Genomic DNA, 12636 nt, shown 5'->3' with positions numbered 1-12636 from the left:
GCAAATTGTCGTTGTGTTTATATTTCTGTTATTGTGTATGTGGTCGTTCAACGGTGAAACCATGCAAAACAGGCGTTCTGTTATCACAGCCATCACATTTCTTTTATATCCGCGACCATGTTGCTGTTCAATGCGTCCTTTCTGTTCTTTGTGAGAGACGGAAGAGCACGAGGTGAGACAGGGAGGAGGAGGAGAAGAAGAAGAAGAAGAAGAAGAAGAAGAAGAAAGAAACAGAAAAGGAGGAGGAGGAGGAGGTGAAGAAGAAGGAGAAGAAGAAGAAAGAAACAGTAAAGGAGGGGGAGGAGGAGGAGAAGGAGGTGGAGGTGAAGAAGAAGAAAAAGAAGTAGAAGAAAGAAAAAGAAAAGAAGGAGGTGGAGGGGTAGGAGAAGAAGAAAAAGAAGAAGAGGAAAGAAAAAGAGAAGGAGGTGAAGAAGAAGAAGAAGAAGAAGAAGAAGAAGAAGAAGAAGAAGAAGAAGAAGAAGAAGAAGAAGAAGAAGAAGAAGAAGAAGAATGAGGAGGAGGAGGTGGAGGTGGAGGAGAGGAAGAATCACCTCCAGGACTGGTCATTTCATTTAAGAACCCCAAAATAGCAAAATTCAAAGATGATTTGGACTTTTATGAAGGCAAATAATTGGTAAGTATGCTACCAAGCAATCCGTCCGACGCTTTAATACTTCCGGAAGAAAGAAAGAAAGAAAGAAAGAAAGAAAGAAAGAAAGAAAGAAAGAAAGAAAGAAAGAAAGAAAGAAAGAAAGAAAGAAAGAAAGAAAGAAAGAAAGGAAAAAGAAAAGACTTATTAGATGGTAAAGTCCTAGATGTAATATGTCTGAAAATACGACAGGATGGTCATTACTGGAAAGACTTAGTTCATAAGTTATGGTTTGTCGATGATAGCTCGATTCGTGCTACAACTTGTGCAAAGTATTTAGAGTTATCCCCCCTTACACCCATCATAATTACAATAGTAACTAATAGTTACAATGCTTGCAGGTGCTTTATTATAACAACGATTCTTAAGCCCGCAAACGCTGCTGCTGCTGCTGCTGCAGTGGATTTCATACTTGCAGCTGTTGTTGTTGTAATTATTATTGTTTTTGGTGGTGATGGTGGCGGTGGTGGTGTGGTGCTGCTGCTGCTGTTTTTTGTGGTAGTGGTGCTGGGGCTGATGGTTAGTTAAATTCAGGCATGCTCCAACTTAAGGCATAGCGACATTTTGTCCTTAAGATGACAATGGTATAGTGTGTAGAATAAATGGCTGCTATGTCTAGCACTTTAGGGACTTATAATGACAGAGGATGGGGTCGGGTGGAGGTGAATGAGCGGTCCAAGCTGCTAGGCTTTGGAATAGATTTCAGTTCTATCAGGTTGTCAGAAAAATATGTTCGTTTCCAGTCACCTCCCCTCCCACAAACCAACCCACCTGTCTATTTTGATCTCTCTTTTTACTCTTTTACTTGTTTCAGTCATTTCACTGCGGCCATGCTGGAGCACCGCCTTTAGTCGAACAACTCGACCCCGGGACTTATTCTTTGTAAGCCCACTACTTATTCTATCGGTCTCTTTTGCCGAACCGCTATGTGACGGGGACGTAAACACGCCAGCATCGGTTGTCAAGCAATGCTAGGGGGACAGACACAGACACACAAACACACACATACATATATATATATACATATATACGACAGGCTTCTTTCAGTTTCCGTCTACCAAATCCACTCACAAGGCATTGGTCGGCCCAGGGCTATAGCAGAAGACACTTGCCCAAGATGCCACGCAGTGGGACTGAACCCGGAACCATGTGGTTGGTTAGCAAGCTACTTACCACACAGCCACTCCTGCGCCTCCTTTACAATGTTATTCGAATTAATATTTCTTTCGTAGTGTTTTATGGTTTATTTATAGACTTGTTCTTTGTCTGCCACTTTGGTTTATCGTTTATCTTTACACTTTTTAAAAGTGAGAAGCAGGGGGAAAACAATAAAAAAAATTATCTGACACCTTAATGTATTCGTTTCAAATTTTGGCTTATGGACAGCAATTTTAGAGGAGGGCTAAGTTGATTACATCAACTGGTACTTATTCTATCGATTTCGAAAGACGAAAGGTAAAGTCGACTTCGCTGGAATTTGAACTCAGAACGTAAACGCAGACGAAATGCCTCTAAGTATTTTGCACGGCATGCTAATGATTCTGCCAGTTCGCCGCCCAATGTTACGTTTCTACCCTTCTCTACTGCACAAGAACTGAAATTATGGGGGGTGATTACAAACGAGTACATCGACCCCTGTGGTCAACTTCTACTTGTTTTATCAACCTTGATATGATGAGAGGTAAAGTCAACCTCGGCGGAATTTGAACTCAGAACGTAAACAAGAACGAAATACCTATTTCTTTATTACCCACAAGGGGCTACACATAGAGGGGGCGAATAAGGACAGACAAACAGATTAAGTCAATTACATCGACACCAGTGCGTAACTGGTACTTATTTAATCGACCCCGAAAGGATGAAAGGCAAAGTCGACCTCGGCGGTATTTGAACTCAGAACGTAGCGGCAGACGAAATACCTATTTCTTTATTACCCACAAGGGGCTAAACACAGAGGGGACAAACAAGGACAGACATAGGTATTAAGTCGATTACATCGACCCCAGTGCGTAACTGGTACTTAATTTATCGACCCCGAAAGGATGAAAGGCAAAGTCGACCTCGGCGGAATTTGAACTCACAACGTAACGCAGACGAAATACCGCTAAGCATTTTGCCCGGCGCGCTAACGATTCAGCCAGTTTGCAGCCTTCTGACAGCCTAATATATTAAACAGATGTTAGGTGGCGAGATGACAGAATCGTTAGCGCGCTGCGCAAAATACTTGCGGCATTTCGGCCGTCTTTACGTTCTGATTTCAAATTCCACCGAATTCGATTTTCGGGGTTGATTGAATAACTACTAGTGGAGCACTGGTGTGGTCGATGTATTTTACTTGGCAATTCCCTCAAAATTGCTTGCCTTGTCCCCAAATTTGAAACCAGTGTATTAGACAAATGTAAGCTGCATTAAAGGAGGTGGGTAGAATCTCATTACTTTATGTTGTAGCTCTTCTATTTTTAGCCATAAAGGATATCGCCTGTTAGACTTAAATTTTATTGCTTTAAAGTACATTTAACTATCCTCCCATTTTATTCAAAGTATAGTTTATGCTACTATACACAGATAGAGGTGAGATCAAGTCTAATACACCAGATATTGTTCTCAAGGACAACCAAGAAAATAAATGCCTTCTAACCGACATATCAGTCCCGACAGATGGTAATCTATCTCTGTATCTCTAAAAGAAACAGATAAACTGCCGAAATACCTAGACCTGGAAATAAAAACAACCTGAATGTGGAGCCTGAAAGCAGAAACAATGAAGCGCCTGATTAGTGAAACACCTCCCTACCACAGAGAGCGGAAGAATGCGCGCTCAAGTTTGGTCAGGCGTAAACTGGGTCAGACGATAATATATAACGGAGTGACGTAAGCATTCGCCACCTTTGCCCGACTTGTCAGGGACAGCTTAATCACAGCCTATTTCTCAGTGACATTAGCCACCCTGATCGTTACCTTGTACTATCTTTTCTCCACCAGGAGATGCAGACCAAACTAGACCCCGAGCTATTTAACCGGCCTTCACGTCCAGCGTTCCACGACGTTATTGGACTGTATGGACCTACCTCTCTGTAGGCCCACTGATTTTATTTTGTTAAAGTTTGCTCCTGTAACCTCCAGAGTAGTGCTATTTGTATATAATACTTTTTTAGTGTCTTCCTCTATTTCCTCTGGCGTGTTTAGAAATATTATTCTGTCACTCTTTGTAAAGTGTGCTTTTGCATCGCTTACCTTGTTTTCAGACACGTCAACGTCCTTCCTTCTACGACATAATTGTGCGAAGCGAAACCCAGTTTGTTTAGAAATAAGAACGCCGATGTTTTGGTTGTATTAATTTTTGTATTGGTGGTAGCGGTAGGGGAGGTCGTGCTTGTGTTGTTATTTTATCATTATTTTCAAAATTCGTCTTTCAAAAGCGAAGTTTTCGCCAGACCAGTGAACTGCAAGCAAAGCGAGCTACCTTATCTAGTAAACAGTTAAACAATAATTCGTATACCAAATAATAAAACATATTCTAAAGGAAACTGACGAGCCATGAACAAACGTTCTATTTTTCCAAACAATAATAATAATGATGATGATGATGATGATGATGATAATAATTATTATTATTATTTCTACTCTAGGCACAAGGCCTCGAAAATTTTGTGGGGAACTGGTACTTATTTCATCGACCTGAAAGGATGAAACGCAAAGTCGACCTCGGCGGAATTTAAACTCAGAACGTTGCAACAGACGAAATACTTGTTTATTTACTACCCACAAGGGGCTAAAAACAGAGGAAACAAACAAGGACAGACAGACGGATTAAGTCGATTATATCGACCCCAGTGCGTAACTGGTATTTAATTTATCGACCCCGAAAGGATGAAAGGCAAAGTCGACCTCAGTGGAATTTGAACTCAGAACGTAACCGCAAACGAAATACCGCTAAGCATTTCGCCCGGCGTGCTAACACTTCTGCCAGCTCACCACATTAACAAGATGCTCAGTATGCATAACAGACACCACTCTAAAGATAATACGACAGGCTCTATTTACTAAGAAGTGGAGTAGGTAAAGGACTGTGTTGCATGTAGAAGATACCACCAGTGCTGGGATTTCTTCCAACATAACATTGGCAGTCCTGGTTTAGGACGAATGTTGCTGTAATTTAGCCCAAGGAGACATCGTCTCCAGCTAACTATACGACACGATCTGTGTCCTTATATTTTCGAACAAGGGCATTTAGCACACCCTCACAGCTCAAAACAATATTAGTATCGAGATTTCCGGGTTATTTCCCCTCATCAGCACAGAATAATTGTTCAGTTATACATACATACATGCACATATGCAAGCAGGCAAACACTCACACACTCATACATACATACATACATACATACTTAGAAGCGTACATATATATATTATATATATATATATATATATATATATATATATATTATTTATTTATATTCCCTCGTAAGCTCTACTGACGAAGAACGTATCCTTTATAGGATTAATTCCGAAATTGATTCAATATAGAGATAACGAAATTTAAATTTTCTAAAGGTTAGTTGCCCGATTTTCAGTTCAATTTTTCGTGTAGCAAGTGGATTATAAGTGGATAACCAGTATATTGGCTTCAGAAATATCTTCTTTAGCCCTTTATTATAAAATGTTCATATTTCAACCGTAAAGGTTTTTTTAATATACTGCCACGCTTCCTGATGGAATTCTTTTCTGTAGAGAAAGGGGCTTCATCCTATATTTGTTAGTAGGTATATATATATATATATATATATATATATAGATATATATATATATATATATATATATATATATATATATATATATATATATATATATATATATATGAGTGTACATACATAAATTTACACATGATAAATATATACAAACATATATGCATGTATATATAACTACAACGCAGCTGTTTCATAGACTCATAAATCAGTCCTCACCGCATCGTGAAACAAAGTTCTTATATCTTAAGTTGGCATCTTTTATGCTATTTATCTTTATGACTCACCATAAATATAATTATTAGTTGTGCGCATTATCATTTATGTATGTTCATCTCTTTCTCTTTTTAATTGAGAATATATTTTGACCGGTCACCTGCTTGGTGGCAAGGTTGTGAAGGACAGCATCTTGCTTCACTCACCACCTGTTAAAACTTAAAGCCTTGAAGAGTTTTATAGTCTCGGATATCGTGATCATTTGTAGTGTATAAATTAATGATTTCCGTTCACCTGCCAAAACCCATGTTCATCCATACTTTGCTCCAGACGGGCCGGTATGTATCCTATTGCTCTATTAATAATCATCAATAATATTAATAGGCTATTTTTTTTGTTTTGTACGTACTGTTGTGTGCGTCGCACTTACTTCAAAGAAGTGGCAAAGCGAGAGAGAGGAGGATAGAGAGGAAGTAAGAGAGAAAGAGAAAGAGAGAATGAAAGAGACAGTGGGTGGGTACGGAATTCGTTTTGTGTTTTTCAATGTTAATCACATCACAAGAGAAGTAGATACATAGATACATATATACATTGTTAAATCAAAAGAGAAGAGGGGCACAAAGGAAGTGAACTAGAAAGAAAGTGCGATAGTAGATACAAAAATCCAAAGAAAAGTTCGTATCTAGATACACAGACACAGCAAATATTGGGTGTCAAGTTCAGTTTTCATTACCACACGAGGATAAAATTAACTCACAAATGGCTGAGTACTCCACAAGCATGCATAACATTAACATAGTTCTCAGGTAGATTCAACCTCACAAAGAATATGACAAGACGGCATTTTTGAATTACAGCTACAACTCCAGACATATATATATGAATGTATTTGTGCGTGTGTATAATTTAGGTCAGTCAAAACATGTTTGCAAATAATAAATCCATTTATTATTTCGTTCTTTTGCATTTCAATTTGTACATTTGTACCCAGAAAGTTTCACCAGCTGCACGCTAAAAATTCTGACTGTCTTGCAATAAATGAAAAAGTTCTTAATATTATACCAGAGGCACTTAAAACGTACTTAAGGACAGATTCAGTGTCCTGCAATAATGAAGAGGAGGTTCAGAACTATCCATTTAAATTCATAAACTCATTCACTCCATCCGGTATGTCTCCTCATCGCCTCAACTTAAATGTAAGGTTATTGTAATGCTGCTAAGAAATCTTTCGATCAGTTAAGGATTATGTAATGGAACTTGCATGAGAGTGCAAAGACTTCATGAACATTGTATAGAGGCATCATTGGTAACAGACTCCAAAAGAGGTCGTACAGTTCTAATTCTCAGAATTAAACTTAGCCCAAGTGATGCAAATATTCCATTCACATTAAACAGACTTCGGTTTCCACTTCAATTTGCATATTCAATGACAATTAATAAGGCTCAAAGGCAAACATTTGAAAATGTAAGAATACATTTGCCTCAACCGGTATTTTCTCATGGCCAATTATATGTCGCATTTTCAAGAGCACGATCTATGAACAATATCAAAGTGAGGATTATGATACTCAATTGGGATAACAAACAAGGCCAAAAACGTGGTGTGGCATACACACAAAATGTTGTCTACCATGAACTACTGTGGGGAAGACCGCCGCACCAGCTAGCATCACCACCACACCAGCCGCTCGATCATTACACATCCACATTACACTTTTAAGTTTGGAGAACCAGTTAGGGGCTCGCTGGATCTCTCCCGGCATAACAGAAAACCACAAGATCGCACCAACCAGCATCACCACTACCTCCAAGCCTTTTCTATATGTATGTATGCATGTATGTATGCATTTATGTATGTATGTATGTGTGTGTGTTTGTGTTTGACCACCACCACCACCATTGTTTGACAACCGATGTTGGTGCGTTTGCGACCCTGTAATTTAGCTGTTCAGCACCAGGCCTACAGGGAATAAGCACCAGGCTTCACCCCTTAAATACCATTACTCCAAGGTCCGTGCTGACCCAGAACGATAGTGGCTGTCAGAGTCCCATCTACGAGTTGAATATATTTCCCAAGGGTAGGAGAGGCTTCCGTTATTTTTGACAGAACCGTGAGTACGACATCTCTTCTAGGAGCAAGATACTCTGACATAAAACATTCTATCAAAATAGTAACAATCATCTTGCAATGCTTACCACTGGAACCAACATCGGCAATCTTTGTCACCTAAATTCAATGACGTATTGATGTCTCGCTATCATTTCATTTCTTGATCAACCGTTTTGTACTTTATGAAGTCCTATTGCGCTGGATGTGTGGCGACATCCTGGAAACAGATCTCCGCACACATGCAGGGGTGAAAATATAACAGAACAATCAGGCTGAATGTGAGACGGGTATCGTCCGACAAGGCGAGGTAATTATCATATTCATATGTACCTATGTGTGTATGTATGCATTTAGGAATGTAAGAGTTATTCTTCTGCACGAAATCTTTGTGAAACATCAAGCTTGACGATTAGATTAACCTGTCTCAAACGACTTTTCGCATTACTGCCTTCAATTCCACCTCATACATTTTCTCCAGTTTCAATGCATTATATTGTATACGTTTATATTTATTCGAAAGCAGCAGCGATAGATACGAGAATCCACACCAAATTGTAAAACAGAAGAATCCAAGGAAAGAGTAATCTCCATTCTAACACATTTCTTTGTCTTCCAGCATATACAAACAAGGTGGAGAAGAGGAGGACGTGGATAGGTGTAGTCAAGAAATTTGAGAGCAATGACAAATAAAAAAAATGATAACGAAAAAATTAGTTCGCAAAAAAATTAAAGCTGTAGGCAGTAATCAACATAACTGTTCAGAGAATGAAGAAGACAGTGACAAAAAGAGCTGCTGGGTGTATCAAAGTATCATACCAAACATTATTTTTAAAATAGAAGGCGGCGTTGGCACGCCGGGCGGTGTCTTTGCGGCATGTCGTCAGTGGCTACGCTCTGGGTGCAGATTCCGCCGAGGTTATCCTTTCGGAGTCGATGAAAAGAGTACGAGTTGACTATTGGAATCGATGTAATCGATTAGCACCCACCCTTAGTTTCAGGCCTTGTGCCTATAGTAGAAAGGGTTATTTTAAAAATAGATTATTTTTTCGTACATATATGGATATCATGGTTTTAGTTTTTAAAATCGTTAAAACTTAACCCAAATCTCCGTGAAGGCGAAATTATCAAATTAACTGTTATGTCATACAATTTCCGTAAGTTTGATATTGTGTAATCAGAAATCTTGTTACCAGGGCTTTAGAGTTACTGTTACGTGCTGAATACAAACGACTGGAATTAACGCAAAAAAAAAACATATGGAAAGATACATTGAGTTTTTCCTGACACCAAAACAATGTAATAGCGAGTTCTCTTTCTTTCTCTTAAGACATTATGTTTTATTTATATTCTTTAACTAATTTATTATACTCTGCCAGCTTGTTAAAGATGGCGCGTGTATTATGCGTACGTATATGTGTGTTTTATAGGCATACAATACATACATACATTTTTCTCTCACTCTCTCTTTCTGTATGTATATGCATATATATATATATATATATATATATATATTATATATATATATACATATATATATATACATATATATATATATATATGTGTGTGTGTGTGTGTGTGCGTGTGTGTGTGTGTATATGTAGGTATGTAAGTATGGATGTATGCATATCTTTATATGTATATATATATATATATATATATACATATATATATATATATATACATATATATACATATATATATATATATATATATATATATATATATATATATATATATATATATATACATATACATACATATACATACATACACACACACACATATATATTTAAAATATGTGAAGTGTGAGCGCGTGAGTCCGAGCCTATAACTTGAAGACAGTACACGTTAGAAGCAACACAAGACCTTGTCATTTAAGTATAAAGAAAGAAATAGGCAAGCATGTGGAAGTTCTCCACGGTTATTTTGATGTCATTTGTATTAACCGGATTTTCTAATCCAAGGAAACAAAGAATGCCAGATGTTATGCTACCCCGCAAAGGTTAGTATATCAGTGCTTCAGCATATGTATATATTAATGCATTTCCTTTTATCTTTTACTTTTTTCACTCATTGGACTGCGACCACGCTGGGTCACGGTCTTGAAGGGTTTCAGGCAAACAAATCGCCCTCCATACTGATTTAAAAAATATTTGGATACCCATTCTATCGGTGTCTTTTTGCGTAACCGCTTAGTTGAGGTTAGGAGTCTTAAATAAACCAACACCGGTTGTCAGATGGTGGAGAAAGAAATAAACATAAACGTATACACACATACAATTCTATGTATGATATGTGTATATATGTATATATATATATATATATAGGAGAGTTTACGAAAAAAACAAAAGACGAAGACAGGTGGTGCACAAAACAAACAGATGTATTAGTATAACGCTCAGGAATAGAAAAAGTCTTTTACGCTTCGAGCCTACGCTCTTCTACAGAAAGGGACACAGAAAAAACAAGGAGATAAAAAATGTGTGTAGCGGCTAACGATCTAGAGGTTGAGAATATACTGCTCGTAGTGTACCCAATTATTCATAGTCAAGTACTTGTTATTGCATGGCAATCTCGTAACTGAGTATTATATATTCATACGGCAAACAAGAAAATGGAGAGGATATAAAATGGACAGACATCAGCCAGTAAGCATTCAAGTATGCCTATTTATTCAGTTGTATTGGATGAATGCACACACTTGTATGAGTGATACAGATTAACGAGTGGGAAAAGCTGGTAACTGCATTATACTTTAACTCATTTGTTTCTATATACTTGTATGTATTCACAACCTTGTCGATGCAGTTACCAGCTTTTTCCACTCGTTAATCTGTATCACTCATGCAAGTGTGTGTATTCGTATGTATGCATGCATGCATGCATGCATGTATGTATTATGTATGTATGTATGTATGTATGTATGTATGTATGTATGTATGTATGTATGTATGTATGTATGTATGTATGTATGTATGTATATCAGGTCACTTTCGAGTGCTACTGGTAACATGTAACCCAGTACAACCTGTTGCATGGTCGGGTCGTCGGCGACTAAACCGGCAACCCCACCAAGCTTGCTTGGTTAGGAGAGTGTTTATTGGACACCATGCGGGATGAAAAACAAACCCCGTCAAAGGGCGGAGGAACTTTTGAGAGTCAATGGCCATCCAATAAATGTCTTAAGGATATATCATGCGCGGGGACATAGAAATAATCGGACTGAATACCCGATCGCTCGGTTAAGCCATTGGAAGTGAAGGACTCCTAGCCTTTGTTAGGGCATCCTTCTAGGAGAAGGTAACTCAGGTAACTGGGATAACTCCGACATAAAACCTGCGGTTCAGTGGTTACCGGCGATGTTCTTTTCGGATTATGGCTGCTGTTGCTTAGTGAGTGGGATTGACTCAGTGCACAGCCTTTCCTCACTTTAAAAAAATAATCTTGCACAGGTATTGCACGATAACAACATTGATTAAGCTTCACGCAATGGCCATACTCGGTAGCGAGGGGCAGCCACCATGTATGTCTGTATGTATATACGTGTGTGTGTATATGCATGTATATATATATATATATATATATATATATATATATATGTTTGTGTGTGTGTGTGTGTATTTGTGCGTGGGTTTGTATTAGTCTGTTCGGAAAGTAATTGCGTTTTACCAGGATATAGAAAGCAATGTAAACTGCATTTATCTGAATAGTTTTAGTCAAGACTGTAATTACCATCATTTTAAGTGGCAGCAGCCCAGCGGGAAAGTGACATTTTTATGCCACGTTCAAAGAAACCGATTTTTCTCCCTGAAAAATGTTTGAAAGTCTGTTTTCAACTTCCTCTCAGTTTCATAAAATGTTCTAGTGGCCAGAACAGAGGGAATTCCGCAGTTGCTAAATCAGGCGAACATGGAAGATGTGGAAGAACTTCCATTCTAGCGATCTTATTTGGCGGGGTTGTTTTGAAGAATGTGGCTATGCATTATCCTGCTGAAGAATAACACCCTTTCCGTTTACCAAAGATGGTCGCTTTTGACGTAATTTTTCATTTATACTATCAAATTGTTGGCAATAAATATCTGCATCCATGGTCTTTCTAGAGAAACGAGTGAAATTTTCCCATAAACGGTTGGTGGATGCGGTAACACAGTTGACACTGACCGTGCTTATTTATAAAAACGTATTAACCAATCAGAGACATGGATAGAGGTGTTGAGAAACATCTGATACTACGAACCGTAACCCCCTCTAAATATTTTAAAATGAAATTAAAGGCAAATTCAGACGAATAGTATCAAGTTTACGGCGGCTTTTGAGTAAAATTAAATTTAAATCAATATCAAAATTATTATTATTATTATTATTATATTATTATTATTATTATCATCATCCTCATCATTATTATTATTATTATTATTGCTATTGTTGTTGTTGTTTTTGTTACTGCTGTTGCTTAGCGGTATTTAGTCTGCCGTTACGTTCTGAGTTCAAATTCCGTCAAGGTCGAGATTGCCTTTCATATTTTCGGGGTCGATAAATTAAGCGCCAGTACTGGTGTGGAGTAAACGATTGTTCCCCTCTCCACAAAATCCAGGCCTTGTGCCTATAGGAGAAAGGATTATTATTATCATCACTAATAATAAATCATTGTTGTTGCTGTTGTTGTTGATCTTACTGTTGTTGCTGTTGTTGTTGATCTTACTGTTGTTGCTGCTACTGCTGCTGTTGCTCTCGTTGTTGTCCATTCAGAACGGGTTTAAGCTACTCAATAAAACGTTTTTTTTTTTCTTGCTCTTCGCTTGAGCCGTTAAGTTTGTAAAATGAAAATATTCTTTTCTACTTTAGGCACAAGGCCCAAAATTTTCGAGGGAGAGGGGGCCAGTCGATTACATCGACCCCAGTACTCAACTAGCACT

Source organism: Octopus sinensis, linkage group LG25, assembly GCF_006345805.1.
Source record: "Octopus sinensis linkage group LG25, ASM634580v1, whole genome shotgun sequence".
Classification (NCBI taxonomy): domain Eukaryota; kingdom Metazoa; phylum Mollusca; class Cephalopoda; order Octopoda; family Octopodidae; genus Octopus; species Octopus sinensis.
The sequence above is the reverse complement of the archived record's forward strand: the minus strand, read 5'-3'. Positions refer to the sequence as shown.